The sequence below is a fragment of the Accipiter gentilis genome, chromosome 2 (assembly GCF_929443795.1).
Source record: "Accipiter gentilis chromosome 2, bAccGen1.1, whole genome shotgun sequence".
NCBI lineage: Eukaryota > Metazoa > Chordata > Aves > Accipitriformes > Accipitridae > Astur > Astur gentilis.
This window is the reverse complement of record NC_064881.1, coordinates 47,465,772-47,482,606: the sequence shown is the minus strand read 5'-3', so window position 1 is coordinate 47,482,606 and position 16,835 is coordinate 47,465,772.

Here is a 16,835-nt window from a genome sequence, read left to right as displayed (position 1 = left end):
CAGGTGCTGCAATACTTTGCATCAAAAGATTTGCCCCTCCTGCCCTCTTCACAGTCCTACACTTAGAGCTGAAATTCAAAATTCAGTAGCTCTGGAGTTTCATGCACGGAGCCCACTAGTGGAGGCACAAGAATTTTATGCAGTGTATTACAGCTGAAGAAGGTAGTTGGCAGCTGTAGCACTACGAGCAAGGAACTACCCACCAATGCTGATGAACGCTCTCAGCCTTTTGGCCAGCTCTACTAGATGAGTCAGAATTGCTTTCTTTGCTGTTAGACTTTACTTTGCTCAAGGAGAGCCTTATGTCTTACTTGTTCAATCTATGCACTAAACCATACTTTTCTCCATACCCCACAGTGAAAAGCCTGTGTAGGAACATTGTGAACATAACTTAATGTTCATCATTAGCTTGTCAAAGCCTTAGGTGGTGCCTATGACTTCCAGGAGACAAGGAATACCGATAACCCAGGATACTATGGAGCTTTCTAAAAACTTCCCATGGATCAACAATAGCCATGTAAAATGGAGACAGGTTGAAAGGACATTGCTTTCCAGCAACATCTGGAGACCAGCACTTCTAACTGCATGTTATCTCCAACACTTTGCAGAAATGTTAGCACAGAGCATAAATCTGGGTCTGGGTGAAAGACACTTTCTCCTTAAAGACGGTGTTTCTAACACCTGTACCTTGACACCCTCAGCACCAACTATTTAATGCCTTTTCTCATTAGTGTTGTATTTATATTAAAAGTTGGACTGCAACTGTTGGAAATGTGTAAGTTAACTTTTCATCCTCTCCAATGTGTATTCATTTCATTGTAATAGATAGATGCCATAGACATGGCATTTGCACATTCATCGGTATTTGAAATCCAGTCTTTAAATTGTCCTATATATGCACATATATTTATAAGTTAATAAAAATATACCCTTTCCACAGTTTTTTCTACAATGAAATAGCCTGTGAGCAAATTACATTTTCTTTTTACTGTTTACTCAGCACAGTGAAGGAATATATTGACTGCTAAGTTTCTATAACTTTTTCCTCTACAGCTTAAGAAAATGGACCCCCACTCTTATTAATTTCAAGTATTTCCCTTGTCCCATAAATTGTCACAGGTAGAAAGAATTAAGACACCTATTTATTTACAGTCATTTCCAAAAAAAGCTGTGCATCCACATGCTCCTCACAAAAGTTTTATGCATGGTGGGTGTTTCAATCATAAAACCATGTGGCTGGCATATAAAAACAAATGCACTTTGAGAGCTGAATTTCTTAATTGGATGACTGAAGCCCTTATAATAGCCTTTGATCTAGATCTTGCTTCTATGAGTCTTTTCCCTACTGTTCTACAGTCACATGAGTTGCGCCACTGATTTAATCAAAACTGTACACATGGAAAAGGATACCATGTCACGTTGTTCCCATTTCATTTCTCAATTATCTGCTGCTGGCATGTGAAAGATCCTACATAATCTGTCACTTTGTTAATGAGTGAATGGTGTATACCTGGAAGCAGCCTGGTTCACCCTGTGCCGTGAAATCTCAGGTTCTGACTTGGGTCCTTGGACATCAAAACATCGGATGCTGCTCACTGGAGCAGTGTAGCTAGTCAACCCTGTTAAGCAAGATTGAGGGCTGGGTCCTCCGAAGCTTACACTGCTGCACAGATCATATGTGCTGAAACACACGTGAGAATCCACTTGGCAAAATTACTTAACTGCATGGGTATTTGCAACAAGCAGCTACTTTTATGAAAGCAGAGGAAATCATATCATCGCTATAAACTTCACCCCTTTTCTCTTGTAGGAAGTAACTTCATAAACTCTTGCATTTTGTTTTTCCATTACACAAACTGTCCTCAACTCTCCATAAAGGTCTGAATTCAGCCCTGATGCAACTACAGTGATTTAGTAGGACTGCTAGAAAGATCTTGGTTAAGGCAAACTGTTGCAAAGTTTTCAAATTGTTCCCACCTTCCATAGCTCAGCCTCATCAGAATACTTTAACCCCTGAAACAGGAGAAAGAAACCTCTGTGTAGAATTTGTTTTCTAGTAATTTCTTAGGTCAGTTATGATCTAATTAGTGTCAATAAACATAAAGATGTCATTTATACAAATTAACAAGACAGAATATTAGAAAAATATTTTAAATAAACTCATTATTGGAACAAAGGTAAAAAGCAACAACAAATAAAGTAACAAATGCAAATCAAGCAAGAGCATTACTCCCCTACAGCATGGCAGAGAACTATCTGTTGCTATTAAAACTTAAAATGGAAAATAAATGGCCTAGGGATTATTCAGGTCCCACGCAACAGACACTTAACACTTGCATGACAGCCAGAGCCACCACCTTGGCATAGGATAGAAACAGATGTCCCCAACCAACATGGGGTGAAATTGATGCCGATGAATATGAGAAGGGCGGGCAACAAATCATCCACAGCCTCACAAATGGCAAAGTGCTTAAGATGGCCTGTGCCACTGAGGCGTGGATGGTGGATGCTATGAGAACTTTATCAGTTTAACCATTTCCCACTGACAACATCAAGACTACTCTCCTCCCTCTACACTAACACCTTACCAAATCAAATCACGTTTGGGTTTTGAGCACTGATTTCAGAGTATTTAATCTCTATTGTAATGGTGACACAGGGCTCAGGCTCACACCCAGAGCCACTACTGCTGACATGTGCCAGCACGTTGGCTATTGCCACAAAGGATGCCAACTGGCTTGTCAGGATGGACACATGACTGGGGGCACTTGGTCAAGCTCATATTCCACTGCACCAGGCAGGATGAGCACAACTGGTTTGTGGGCTCACAACTGGGCACAGTACCAAAGACAGCCCAGCAGTACTCAAAGAGTCACACGGGATTAGCTTTCTCCCTAAATAACCACCTAGAGACAATGATCTTGAGGGAGGACTACCACAAACCTCACCAGCTTTTGCTAGAGCTGCAATGTCCGTGCCTTCGCTAACATAAAGACACAGAAACACGTATATTGAAACCAATTAAGAAGGGCTCTGTCAAATGAGGCATTTCACTCACAGCTGAGGAGAGCATGAAAGAGCAAACTGTGAATGTCAGGAGCTGGTCAGATCACTTAATGTGCTACTGGAGCCAGTTGTGGTAAGGAATCAGCATCAACTAAGTAGGAGATGGGCTGAGGACACTGTGTACTGCTGTAGTGGGCACTGTACTACTCTCAAGTGCATCAGTTACTCATCAGAGTTTTTCAAAATATCGGGAAAACTGGCAAATACATTTTTGGTTAACAAATTATTTCAACATAACTAAAATGTCATAAAAAATTAAGATAAAGACAATACTTGATTTATAAAATGCCTAAATGATTTCAGATGGGAAGGTACAAAGCCATACTTTTAATCCAGCATAGAAAACAGTAGAGAAAAATCTTTTTTTTAATGACCTCATTCTTGAATGTATTCTGCCACTAATCCAAAGTTATGTTTGGGTAAATTGCTCATTCTAGAGATTTCTGGTTTCCTGGCAATTAAGCGAGAAAATAATAATTATTGTTACAGTTAACAATTACTGCTAATGTTAATAATTATCATAATGCTCTATCAGAGAAAATTATTCTGATTTACGCAGAGGCATGGAATTGTCAACAAGGCAAAGTTTCTGGAAATGAAATGAGGTTTAGAAAAAATTGTATTTGCCTGTGCTCCAATGAAATGGAAGAGGTGTATATGCCAAACTGATGATTAGGCTATAAAAAGACTCAACAATAACTAATTCATATGTAATAACATGCATTTATTTATAAGGTTACAAAGCCTGAAAAGTTCTTAGTGTTACAGACTCGATACTTGAGAGTGAACATAAGGCTGTCTGGATCACAGCGCCCTTTTAGTAACTTATGATTAAATCATGCTACAGATAGCAAATAAAGCTTTTATTACTGGAAAATTATTTCATCTAGCACATAAAATTGCTGGAAGATTCCTTTCTTAATTACAAATTTTACTCCGTTCTTTGGTACTATAATGCAAATGTTTCCTTAGAAGAACAAGCACTGCCAAACTAAATTAGAAAAAAAAGTCAGGGGTTTATGAGCTTTAAAAAGTGGTTAAAGCAGTTTTCAGAAGTGTATTCTAGGTGTAAGCTAGGGAAAAGAAGTGAAAGATCACAGACTCAGATATGTCAGATGGCTATCATTTGCTTTAGCGTAAGATGATCTTGTGGTTGAAAATTGAACTGGGCCACATCAGGGCCACATTCTCTAAAGGTTGATCTATGGGTCTTGGGGTAAATCATAAAAAATCACCCTGCCTCAGTAGAAATGATACCTTCCTTTAAAGGAAAGTTATATTTCCCTGCTTTGGTTAAATACAAATACTAAATAAATTTAGAGTAGATCAGAATGCAACAAAATATATATATATTAAAGCACCTGTAGTTTTCACAGCAAAGATGAACTTAGGCAAGTTTCAGCTTCTCTGTTACACAGCTGAAGTTACTTTCTTAAATAGGATTAATATGTTCTCAACGGGTAGAAGTGAGTTAAAGAAATAATAAGCACCACCACTACCTTTTTGGCGTCCTGTGATGTTTTGGGGAACAAATGAGAAGTCTAACAGAGGTAGTTCCCACAAGGTCCTGATACACTGGAGTGACTATAAAGGAGGAAGATGCCCATTTCGTTATCCCTTGACTTGTTGCTGTTGCCATCTAGTGTTTCACAGAAGGCTGCTGGGAACAATACTGAATTCTGCCCAGTTTTGTCATCTTCTTTTTTATCTAGTTCCATCACACTTTTAGTTTCTCAGATCTGTAGAAATGGTCCTTCTGTCCACACCTTTTTTGACAACACCTTCCCCGAGCTTCTCTATGAATAAAAATAAGCCCAGTTGACATCGAGCCATAAATTGCGTGAGCTAGTTTTGCCAGATTCTGGAGAATTTGCTTGGGATGTGTTCCAACACACGAGGAGTTGAAAGAAAGCATCTCAAGGTCAGCACAAAGAAGGAGGGTGTAAGCAAGAGAGGTGCGACCAGACTCATCGTTGGCATGTCTCATGCTGTAACAGAAGAGCAAAACCCTGCCTCCAGCACAACTCTGTTGTATAACTCACAACCCGGGTGGCCACTACAGCAATACACACTTGTTTGCATGACTGACTCATGTCCTCACACCTGCTGCTGCTGACACCGTCTCTGCCTCTGCAGCCCTAGCTGTTTGTAGCTGCAGGCTGCAGGTTTGGGTATTTCGTACAGTCAGTGCCTGTCGTCACGAAAGGCATCCTGGAAAGTTTCCCTGCACAGTATATTATAGCTGACAGGCTGGTCACGGATGTGCTGCCACTTCTGCTGCTCAGGAGCTCCTTACAAGATTGTTCCTATCCTGTGCTCTTGTCAACAATGTTTTTGCAAGTGTCCTGTGCTGTACTGAGTAGTTAAATGAAATGTTTCTACTGCATTTGAAGACCCCTATGACAACAGAATCCCACTGACCATATTATGTCTGAGAGTACAAAAGCAGCTGTCATTAATAGAACTGTCTTCTCTAAAAGTTACTCCATGCAGTAACCTGCCAAGAAAGGAATGAATGTTGTGGTAAATGTGCTCTATTTCTTGTCTTCTTTCATCTGTGCATAGGGCTCTGCATCCTGGCGTGGTGGTAACCTAAAAGTACAACTATATTCCCTCATTGCATTTCAAAGAAATGGGTCACATCTTGTCCAAATCAGAAGCATACAATTACCTTTAACTACATCCCACCAATAGTGCTTCTGCTACCTCACCTTGGAAGTGCAAGTACTATCGTTGGCACGGCAGTGATGCAGTCTGGTGCCCAGCATGGCCTCGTCTTCCATTCTCTGCCTCCTAGCTCTGAATCAGCTCTACTTACATGTTTTGCTGCATCTGTAAATAAAACCCACCAAAAAAAATTACAAGAAAAGGACTGCCTAACTTTCGGTATCACAGGAACAGATTGGCTTGTTCTTGTTTGGGTTTGGGTTGTTTCAATAGCTTGCTATTCATGATATACCTCCAGGCTGGTGAAATGTTTTCAGTCACACTTGGTTTAGTGTGTAAGGAGCATTTCTGACTGCTCCTTTGCCCCGGTAAGCCCTAGGACCAGGACTCCCAAGTAAAATGTCTCATCTAATGCACCAAAACTAGAGCTCCAGAGCCAGACCTGCCCCTCATGAAGGTTGGAGAGTGTGTCCAGTTATGATCCAAGCACTAAATCTGGCCAAAAAGAATGAGTGGAGATGTAAAGAACAGCTTAATTTTCCATAAACCGCTACAGATCCCACTTAATACCAGGTTCTGGTGTTTTCAAAGCCATCGCTTTGGTTTTGGTGGTTTTACCTTTTTTTTAATCTTGTATTTTTCAGATTAGCAACATAAACGACAATTTGATTCTTTGATTTACTTCATACCGGAGCTGGTGGCAGCAGTGCTCTGTGAAAATGGGACTCCTCAAGGAAAGAACAGGGTGATTTTAAGAAACATATGAGGTTTCCAAACTCCAACTTAATTTTTACTAATTGTTTCCATACTATTCTCATTGACAACTACCATGGACTGTAGCCTTTATCGTGGTATTTTGAATAGCAAAATGGACTTCAGGGGCAATTTGCCGGAGCACAAGTGAGTCAAAAGAAAGTGGCAGCTATAGAATTTTCTGAGATAAGGTAGAAAAGCACATCATTAAATGACTTGATGATGGTGAGCAAAGTTAAAAGAGGAATACCCCTCCTTGAGATTTCTTTCTTTGTCCAAGTAATTAATATATTATTGGCCTCAGAAAAGGATTAGACAACCTTGTCTCTTACTCAGAGCAATGTTGCTAAGAGTTATCTTGCCTTGGAAAAAGGTAACACTATATATCTCTAGTGCTTTTCACCACAAAAGCACATAGTTGGCAGTCCTTATTGCAACCAATAGGAAGAGCAAAATCCTCATGCACCTTTGAAGGGCAAATGTTTTGGCTGGGACATAGCAGTTAATTAATATTTTTCTTGTTCACAATACTGCAGTGTCCCAACCAAGGTCAGGGCTGCATTGTGCTAGGCATTATATAGATTCATGGAAGGAGAAAGTTGCTGCTTAAAGCTCAATAGAAAGGAATGATAAAAGTTAGAGGGCAGAATGGGGGTGCATTCAAACCAAATGCAAAAGATAGCACTCGTCACACGAGTTTTAACCTAGGGTTCTGCCCAACTTGCTGTGCTGCCTCACAGCACAAAAACCACCATGTAACACAAAATTTGGTGATTTTAGGTTATCCAATAAAAGAGGAGAGGTGCAATGGCAACTTAATTATCCTCCTGAAACAGCAGTTGATAGCTGTAGTCAGAAATCAGTTGGAGTTTACAAGGGGACACAGTGAACATTATGGCCTTTGCTAAGCTGAGTGCAGCAATTTTTATTTACAGCAGAACAATCTAAGTTGCATGTGTAGGAATTGTATGGTTTCCTCAGACTGAACACTCTTGTGCTGAAACTCTGGCCTGAATCAAAATGAGTTTTGCAAGCAATATTGAAATGGAGATTCTTATATAATGTATATCTCTGGGAATCTGGGTATACATGGGTAATGAATGTAATACAATTTTAATGAGAATTTCATTTTATGACTCAGGATACAAGAAGACATAACTTCTCCTAATATAATTACCTTTGATTAATCTGTGGGAGTTATTAATTTCAGACAAAAGTTTTGCTTTTTTCAATGTCCAGACTAATGAAATTACTCTTATTAGTTTGAGGGTAGATGATGACACAGATATAATAGGCACTGAAACAGAGATGTATTGGACAGCTTACTGGAAATTGAAATTACAGCAAATGAATATTGCACATTGACCCATGAGCACAGTGGCCACTTTTTCAACAAGAATTCTTTTATCTCCCCTCTGTTAGTACTCTTAACATACATGCAACACAATCTGCTATAAGCTATCACCAAGCACCTCTCTGAAACACAAAGCAGGAATGAGAAGGAAGGACTATTAAAGGACCAAAAGTATTCAGCCCAGTCATACTAAAATTATAATTTGTATTCTGTGTTCTGATAGAGGCCAAAAGGGTGAAAGAATATTGGGCTTTATTGTGTGAGGAGTTGTTCAGACTCTCAAGAAAATAAAATCTGCGCTCAAAAGAATTCAAAATCCGATTTCCAGCAAACCAAACAAATATACGAAACAGTAGCAGGGAACTCAAAGATGTCTGATGAGGGAGATGGTATTAAGGAAGGATATGGTGATGGACTGTACAACTGTTTAATCTCTTTGCTTGCAGTCTGCTCTGTTTTACTGTATGTTCTGTTCTGCTGAAAAAGGGGTGCAGGAAGGAGAGCTGCTTGCCTGCCTTAACTGACAGATATTCCTTGCATGATGCGGTATGCTCTGGACTCAGGGGAATTTGTTCCCTTCCTGAGAGCAACCTGAGTGAAGGAGCTGGAGTGCAGAGCAGGGGCAGGGCAGCAGAAAACCTGTAGCAAAGCCAGAGACTAGTAAACTTCTAGAGAACAAGTAAAAAGAGACTTTTCCAGGGACCAAATGCATCCTACTTATATGGTGTTTGTTACAACCCAGAAAGGTACTGAAAATCACTGGTCGGAGCCCAACACTGTAAGAAAGAACCAGACCTGAAAAGACCCTCTGAAGAAGGGGGGATCTGATTACAAACCCTTTTATTTCTATTGTATTTTACCCAAAAGATCTTTGATTTGAAAGCTCATTTTAAAATTCCGCTGTCAAAGCTACTTCTTTTTGTGTTTTCATAAGCACATCTGTGATGATGGAGAGCCTGTTTGGTGTTTGTAGTGTGCTCTCAGTCCATCTCAGAGGTCTGACTTACTTCAGGTCCCGTCATACCCATGCATATACCTAAATCAGCCATAAAGTAAAAGTTAGGGGTGACAAACAATGAGATACAGAATTTCAGAATGTTTCTGCCATGCTCCTACACAATGCATGGAAAAATCCAATTAATTTGATGTATTTCATATGTAGAGGAGCAAAGTACCTGGTTAGAGGATGAAAGCCCAAATGAACATGTTACTAAATGAATTTGTCTCTGAAATAAGCTAAATTCTGAAGTCCTCATTTACACAAAGCTTGCACTAAATTTTAACAAGTTTGCCTATAAAGGGCTGGAAGAAAACTGAATAGTATTTTATTGGATTTAGCAGTGGATGAATATTTCTCATTCTGTCACAATAAGATTATTTACTTGCAAAGAGGTACTAAAATAAAATATTATGAAAGATAAATGCTTATATCTAAATGGCAAATACTTTTCCTATATATTCTTACTTTGGGGCACAAACATTACAAATGGGTCTTCTCTTTTAAGCGTTATTTTTTTCCTCCAACATTTTTACCATTATCTTTCCATATTTATCATTGCTAGCAAAATCCATCTCCAGTTACATCTGTATTCCTGGATGTCCTACTTGCAATATAGTAGGTGAAGACAATATATGAGGGTCAGGTACTTGCTCTTTTTTCTGTATTTCATACTGGAAGCCTTCTTTTGAGGTCTACTGCCAAAATCACCAAGAGATATTTTTTGTTAGTTTCTCCTTGTAGTTGTACTTAAAGTTATCTAACTTTCAAGTACTTATGTAGGTGTTTATAAGTCAACTGATTTATAAGTGGATTTATCCTTACAGTTGCTGGGAAGGGAGCCAAAACATAATTTTACTGACTTGATGAGTGCTATGCCTTGCCCACTTTACATACCAGAGCTGAGCTTTGGAAGGAGCCACCTCATTTTGAGCCCAAGAGTACCTGCAGACTGTCATACTGTAGAGACAGGGCAACAACTGCAGTCCAGCTCCTCTGACCAGATGCTTTCCCAGACTTCTTGAATGGTTTTTAGCATATCGTTTAATGAGGGTGGGCCTCAGCTCCACTCTACAGAATGGGAACTATTCTACAACTTCTGCACCAGTCCTTCAAGTTAATTTTGTCTCGGCAGAAAATACGCTCTTCAGAGCTGGAACGTCCGTCCACTCCCTGAATGAGAGCATCTTCCTCACTGGGGTTCTGCCCATGACTAATGTTATAACACAAATAATTAACACAAATAAAAGCAGGGACTATCAGTTAGATTTGTACTAATATGAGCTGCTCATAGGCATCTGCAATAAAAGATGAAAATAACCATCATACTTGGAAAAAATGCAAAGATCTTTCTATTCTACCATTTCCCTAATAAACATCTCACTAGCATTCTCCCTTCTAACTTTTAATTATGGGTCTTGTGAAGTTCATAAGCATAAAACCAAATATAATTTCCTTACTTAAGCAATCCTATTGCAAGTGATTCACATGTACCTCACAACTTTGTGATAAACGCAAATGTGCATTTTCCTTGTCAGCCTGGAAATAAGCATTGTATAGAAAAATCCTACTCTGTTTTCCAAATTACAGTGCAATAATTGGCTCGTAGTGCCTAGTCACGACTGAGTTTCTGTATCTCCTACATTGTTTTCTTCTCTCTTTCATTTCCATATCTACATCTTCATTTAAAGTTAAGAGCTGAAGAATTATTCAGCAGCACAAACCAACAATTTCTCTTCCTTGTATAACTTCCTTTCCCATTTTAAAGATATTATTAAAAATGCTGGAAAGTGTGTGTGCATTAAAGACTGTATGTACAGAAAGTCAAATCTTAAATCTACTTTGCAGAATTTGTGTCTGTTCCTCCACTTCAGAAGGCAACAGAATGGCAACATTTGATTCCTGAAAGTAGGTGGTGAAAATCTGACAAGTGGCCTTAGCTGCAGACCAGGTAGATATTAGAATGGTGAAAAGCATAAGAGAATATATTACCTTTAAGATATCATGCTGATAAAGGTGGCCCGAAGGCTAACTAAAGATGATCCCCAATTATAAAAAAGCACTGCTCTGTATAAGTAATCTTAATGAGCAATGAAATTAGACAGTGAAGCTCAAAAGAAAATTATGATATATATGCAGAAATCTCATTACTCAAGTGGTATGGAACATTCAACATAGAAACAGATCTGAAAGTAAGAGAGTAATAATTTATCTTTAAGTTTTCCCTTCAAATTAAAACTTTGCACATACCGATTTTTTGAAGACATCCTGAAATGCATAATTGGCACCATACCACCCAATGTGTAATGCCACTTGTGATAAAAGGTATATAATTTTGTGTCCTACAGTGTCTCTCTGCATCATAAAATTAGCCAAGGATTATGTATTTCAAAGCAAAGGACTGAGCTCCAGCATATCAAAGCCATCTGCTGAACAAATCAGACAGAAACTGCCACAATCACCAAACCGCTAGATACTGCCAGCTTTACCTAAAAGGAAACACAACATGTCACACTAGTCTGACATTCCCTGTTGTCAAAGAATATGACTCGCATACTGATCCAGCAAGCATCTGAGCAGCTTTAAGCACAGAAATGGTTTAGACTGATTTTGTCAACTGGACTGAAATAGAAGAAAAGGCAAAGGATCTAGGATCAAAGTGTTCCAGCTCCAGATTGTGGAGCTACTATTCTCAGCAAAGGCCATTCATTTTGCATGCCCTGTTCAGGCAAAGGTTTCAAAGATGAGAATCTAAAATAAGTGAGAAATTTATCACCTTAAAAAAAAAAAAAAAAAATTAATACTATTCTGTCAAGGCACAGTCACCAAAGACAATATGAAATAAAAGCACTGAAAAGAGATTGCCTGGCTTCATTATGACAGGTTTACAGTACTGGTTCTTTCAGTTTTGTCTATACTATAGACTATAGATGGCCAAGACATGGACACAAAGCTGGTCCATGTTCATCCACACTTTTCAATGTTGTACTGTTTCTGTGCCAGCTAGCACTTTTCCCCAACTCATTTTGAGAATAGGACTGGTCAGGGACTCCTCCTGATACTTAGTATAGATAAAGTCACTGAGAAGAGAAGAGAAGAGAAGAGAAGAGAAGAGAAGAGAAGAGAAGAGAAGAGAAGAGAAGAGAAGAGACGAGACTTTATCCAGACAGATGTGAGCTGTGCCATGCTATTTGTCCTCTCAGCCAAAACACAGGCCCTTGCTTTATCAGTGGATATATAGTCTTTCTGGCCATAATGAGAGGAATTACACACATGGATCTATATCATAGTTAAGTGCTACCCACAACTCTGAGCCCCTGTAGGTAAACCTTCCAGGCATTGATGGAAGTTGTAATCATAGAATCATAAAATAGTTTGGCTTGGAAGGGAAATTTAAAGGTCATCTAGTCCAACCCCCCTGCAATGAGCAGGGACATCTTCAACTAGGTCAGGTTGCTCAGAGCCCCGTCCAACCTGACCTCCAATGTTTCCAGGGATGGGGCATCTACCACTTTTCTGGGCAACCTGCTCCAGTGTTTCATCACCCTCATTGTAAAAAATGTCTTCCTTATATCTAGTCTAAAACTACCCTCTTTTAGTTTAAAACCATGACCCCTTGTCCTATTGCAACAGGCCCTGCTAAAAGGTTTGTCCCCATCTTTCTTATAAGATCCCTTTAAGTTTTGAGAGGTCGCAGTAAGGTCTCCCTGGATTCTTGTCTTCTCCAGGCTGAACAAGCCCAGCTCTCAGCCTGGCTTCATAGGAGAGCTGTTGAATCCCCCTGATCATTTTTGTGGCCCTCCTCTGGACCCACTCCAACAGGTCCATGTCTTTCCCGTGCTGAGGGCTCCAGAGCTGGATGCAGTACTGCAGGTGGGGTCTCACCAGAGTGGAGCAGAGGGACAGAATCATCTCCCTTGACCTGCTGGCCACGCTTCTTTTAATGCAGCCTAGGATATGGTTGGCTTTCTGGGATGCAAGTGCACACTGCTGGCTCATGTCCAGCTTTTCATCCACCAGTACCCCCAAGTTCTTCTCCACAGGGCTGCTCTCAATCCCTTCACCCCCCAGCCTGTATTGATGCTGGGAGTCACCCCAACCCAGGTGCAGGACCTTGCACTTGGCCTTGTTGCACCTCATGAGGTTCCCATGGGTCCACTTCTCGAGCTTGTCCAGGTCCCTCTGGATGGCCTCCCATCCCTCAGATGTGTCAACTGCACCACTCAGCTTGGTGTCATCTGCAAACTTGCTGAGGGTGCACTCGATCCCAATGCCTATGTCATTGATGAAGATATGAAACAGTACTGGTCCCAATATGGACCCCTGAGGGACACCACTTTGTCACTGATCTCCATCTGGACATTGAGCCATTGACCTCTACCCTTTGGATGTGACCATCCAGCCAATTCCTCATCCACCAAACAGTCCACCCATCAAATCCATATCTCTCCAATTTAGAGAGAAGGATGTTGTGAGGGACCATGACACAGGCCTTAAATGTGTAGGATGACTGTATCTCTGACTTAAGGAAACAATTTCACACAGAGTTTTCAAGTTAGAGAAAAAACAAATTCCTTACATTTCAGAAAGAAAATATTCTTTGTCTGAAAATCAGTAAAGAACTAGAAAATTTTCCATTCTTTATGCATTGCTTCAATGATATTGCTATATATACTCTGGAAAACAGTGGCAAAGTGACTGAGCACTGAAAAATGTCTTTGCCAGAGCATTGGCCTTCATCTGCAGCACAGAAGTTGGCCATCTTGTGCCTAATATAGTGCTGGGCTGCGTTTTCTATCCTGCAAACAACTGGTGCTGATCTTCCCATGTCTTAATTTACCAAGCAGTAGTGTCTTTTGCTCCTTTTTGCCCTGTCATGCACCACGGGGGGGGTGGAGGGAGAAAAAAAAGGAAAAGAAAAAAAAAGTCTGTAGAGAAGCACCATTAAGTGACACTAAGCAATGGGATGAAGAATCCTCCATTCCAGCGGACTGTGGAATTTGAGACCTATCTGTAGCTCTCAATGGACCTGTCTTGTACTCATAGAGCTCCTTGGCATCACATCACGCATCTTGTTTTTTCCTTTCTGTACATCAAGATTTCTTTTCTGCAGTTATTCCTCTCATCATGTCAGTGAAATAAAAACATGGAGCTATTGCCATATGCTGTATGCTGCCAGCACTCTCTTCACTCTCCGTACATTAAACTCTTAGCCTCACCCATGTCTCTGTTTGGACTATAAGTTCTTTGAAGCAAGGACCTTCTACCACTAAGTGTTTGTAGAGCACTTAATATAAGAAAACCATGTAGTTTGTTGATTGTTAGGCATGGCTATAATTAACATAATAAATAATAATAACCTTTTTAGCAGTCTACCAATTACCAGAGATCAGAGTAAAACCTCACAGGAAATGGGAGAGATGCCTGCCCTGGGATACTTTCTGAGCCATTCTTAGCACAAATTAAGACCAAAAAGAAAATTGTTCATAATGAGCTCTAGATGAAAGTCTTGGCAGGGAGGAAAGAACTGGGGGGAGGGTTCCTCCTGGCCTCATCTTTGCTACAGGCAAATGGTCTTGGCCTAATTGCAATTTTGTCTTTTAGAATTTGACAGTAATTGTGGCACAAGAGCAGTCTAAATGGGCTATTGTTAGTGGTGCGCTCTTTCCCCCTTTGCCCAATTTGTTTGAAATAGGGTTGTCTTTTTTTCCTTCTGTGTTTTCTCATTCTCTCCATCTCCCCAAAACAGCTCTTGCAGTGTTCTTTTCCTCCTTCCTACACTCTCTACTTCTTCCTTACTTCAGTCTCTCACTCTGCACCCCAAAATCATCACTCACACCCCCACACGACACGCAGCCGTCCTCCCCTCTGCTTTTTCTCACAAAAGCTCACGTACGCCTGCTCTGTGTGTGGTGTTCCCAGGTGGTGATTAATGAGAGCTCTAGCTGGAGCTAAAAGCTGTGATGAGTGGCTATATAATAACAAACATTAGTGCGGGCGAGGGAGGCAGAAGCATGCGTATCTCTTCCCCAGGCTGCCAACACACTTACTATTTCATAGCAACTGATTTAAAATATAGAGTTCCTGGGCCTTATTTCAGCCAGAGCCGCCTAAAGGTCCTGTTAAATTCTGAGGTGCAGGAAAAACTGCAGGAGAAAATCCAGGCCCATATCACATAAGTAAGAGAGGACGTGCATCTCCCCAGCTTGTTTATCATGTTTAACTCTCTGACATCAAAGGGATTTTCTTACTGTTCACATGCCACGAAATAAAAGCAGGAAAGGTTTCTGCCTCGGATGGTGTAATGGTTTAGCCCCAGCCAGCAACTAAGCACCACACAGTTGCTGGCTCATTGCCCTGCAGTGGGATGGGGGAGAGAATCAGAAGGGTAAAAGTCAAACCTCATGGGTTGAGATAAGAACAGTTTGATAGGTAAAGCAAAAGCCATGCATGCAATCAAAACGAAACAAGGAATTCATTCACTACCATCATTCATTCAAGCCATCTCCAGGAAAGCAGAGCTCCATCACGTGTAACAGTTACTTGGGAAGACAAATGACATCACTCCGAATGTCGCCCCCCTTCCTTCTTCTTCTTCCCCCAGCTTTATACGCTGAGCATGACATCATATGGTCTGGAATATCCCTTGGGTCAGTTGGGGTCAGCTGTCCCAGCTGTGTTCCCCTCCCAACTTTTTGTGCCCCCCTCCCCCCCCACCCCAGCCTGCTCGCTGGTGGGGTGGGGTGAGAAGCAGAAAAAGCCTTGGCTCTGGGTAAGCACTGTTCAGCCATAACAAAAACATCCCTGTATTATCAACACTGTTTCCAGCACAAATCCAAAACATAGCCCCATACTAGTTACTATGAAGAAATTTAACTGTACCCCAGGCAAAACCAGCACAGATGGTACCAGTGTAAGTGGGACATCGCTCTTTCCATAAGATGCTGCACAGGGCTGTGTCCCAAGGGGTGTACGGAGACCTCTGCTGCAGCAGGAGCTACAAACTAGCTCGACCTGCCTCAAACACCCTCCTGCCAGTCTCCCCTAGTGATCTCATTCAGTGTGTATGCTTGTATTTCAGGCAAATAACACTTAGGTCCTATCATGATGTGCTTTGAGGAAAACTGAGCAGCGTGCAAACAGAACAAGTAACAATTTAATCTCTACTTCTGCTCTTTTAACTGAGAAGCTTGACAATATACCATAAGTGGATAATGATTCAGGGAGAACTATTGGAGGGGAAAAGTGCAAAGAAAGATGCCAAAAGAAAAAAAAAATCCAACCAAACAACTGTGATCCAAACTAGATATCCGTTAAGGCTAATTTTATGCTGAGTTGGGAAGAAAAAATTTAGACTGTTGTGAGACAAACAACAACAAAGGAACAGCTGAGTTTCTGTATCACGAAGAAAAGTTTTCCTGCAGTTGCACTGATAATAATGATTTAAATTAAAAGACATGATGTGAAGAGGCTATTTCTATATAAAATTCCTAAAATTTAACAGGAAAAAAATCACACAAAATCCAGACAAGGTATTTTAGACTCCAGCTTGCATTTAGAAAGTATATTAGATTTACGTGTTATGTACATTTGTACCTGCCGTCAAAACTAGGACCAGGCTACAATGAAGCAGTTCCAGTGTACGGTACAGAGTACAGGCCAGGCTCTGCCCTGCCTGATATCCCATCCAACTCATACACAAATGAAGACAGAATGTGACTTAAAGCGCCAGCCGTTGTTCTGGATTGCCTTAATTTGACTACATTAGATCCTCTCACATCATTTCTAATCTTGTTTTCCTTTGTCTAAATTTGTCATATGTGTTATTGGCCTCTGTTATCTTTGTGGTTTGGTCTCTTTTAGCTAACCCTTATGCCTCCTCCTTTTCTTCCCCTGCCTGCACTCACTGCTGACTTTGGAACATGGATTTGAGATAAATGAGGAGTGAGCAGAGATCAGAATCTATTGTGCTCATTAAAGAAACTTTCTGGCTGCTTT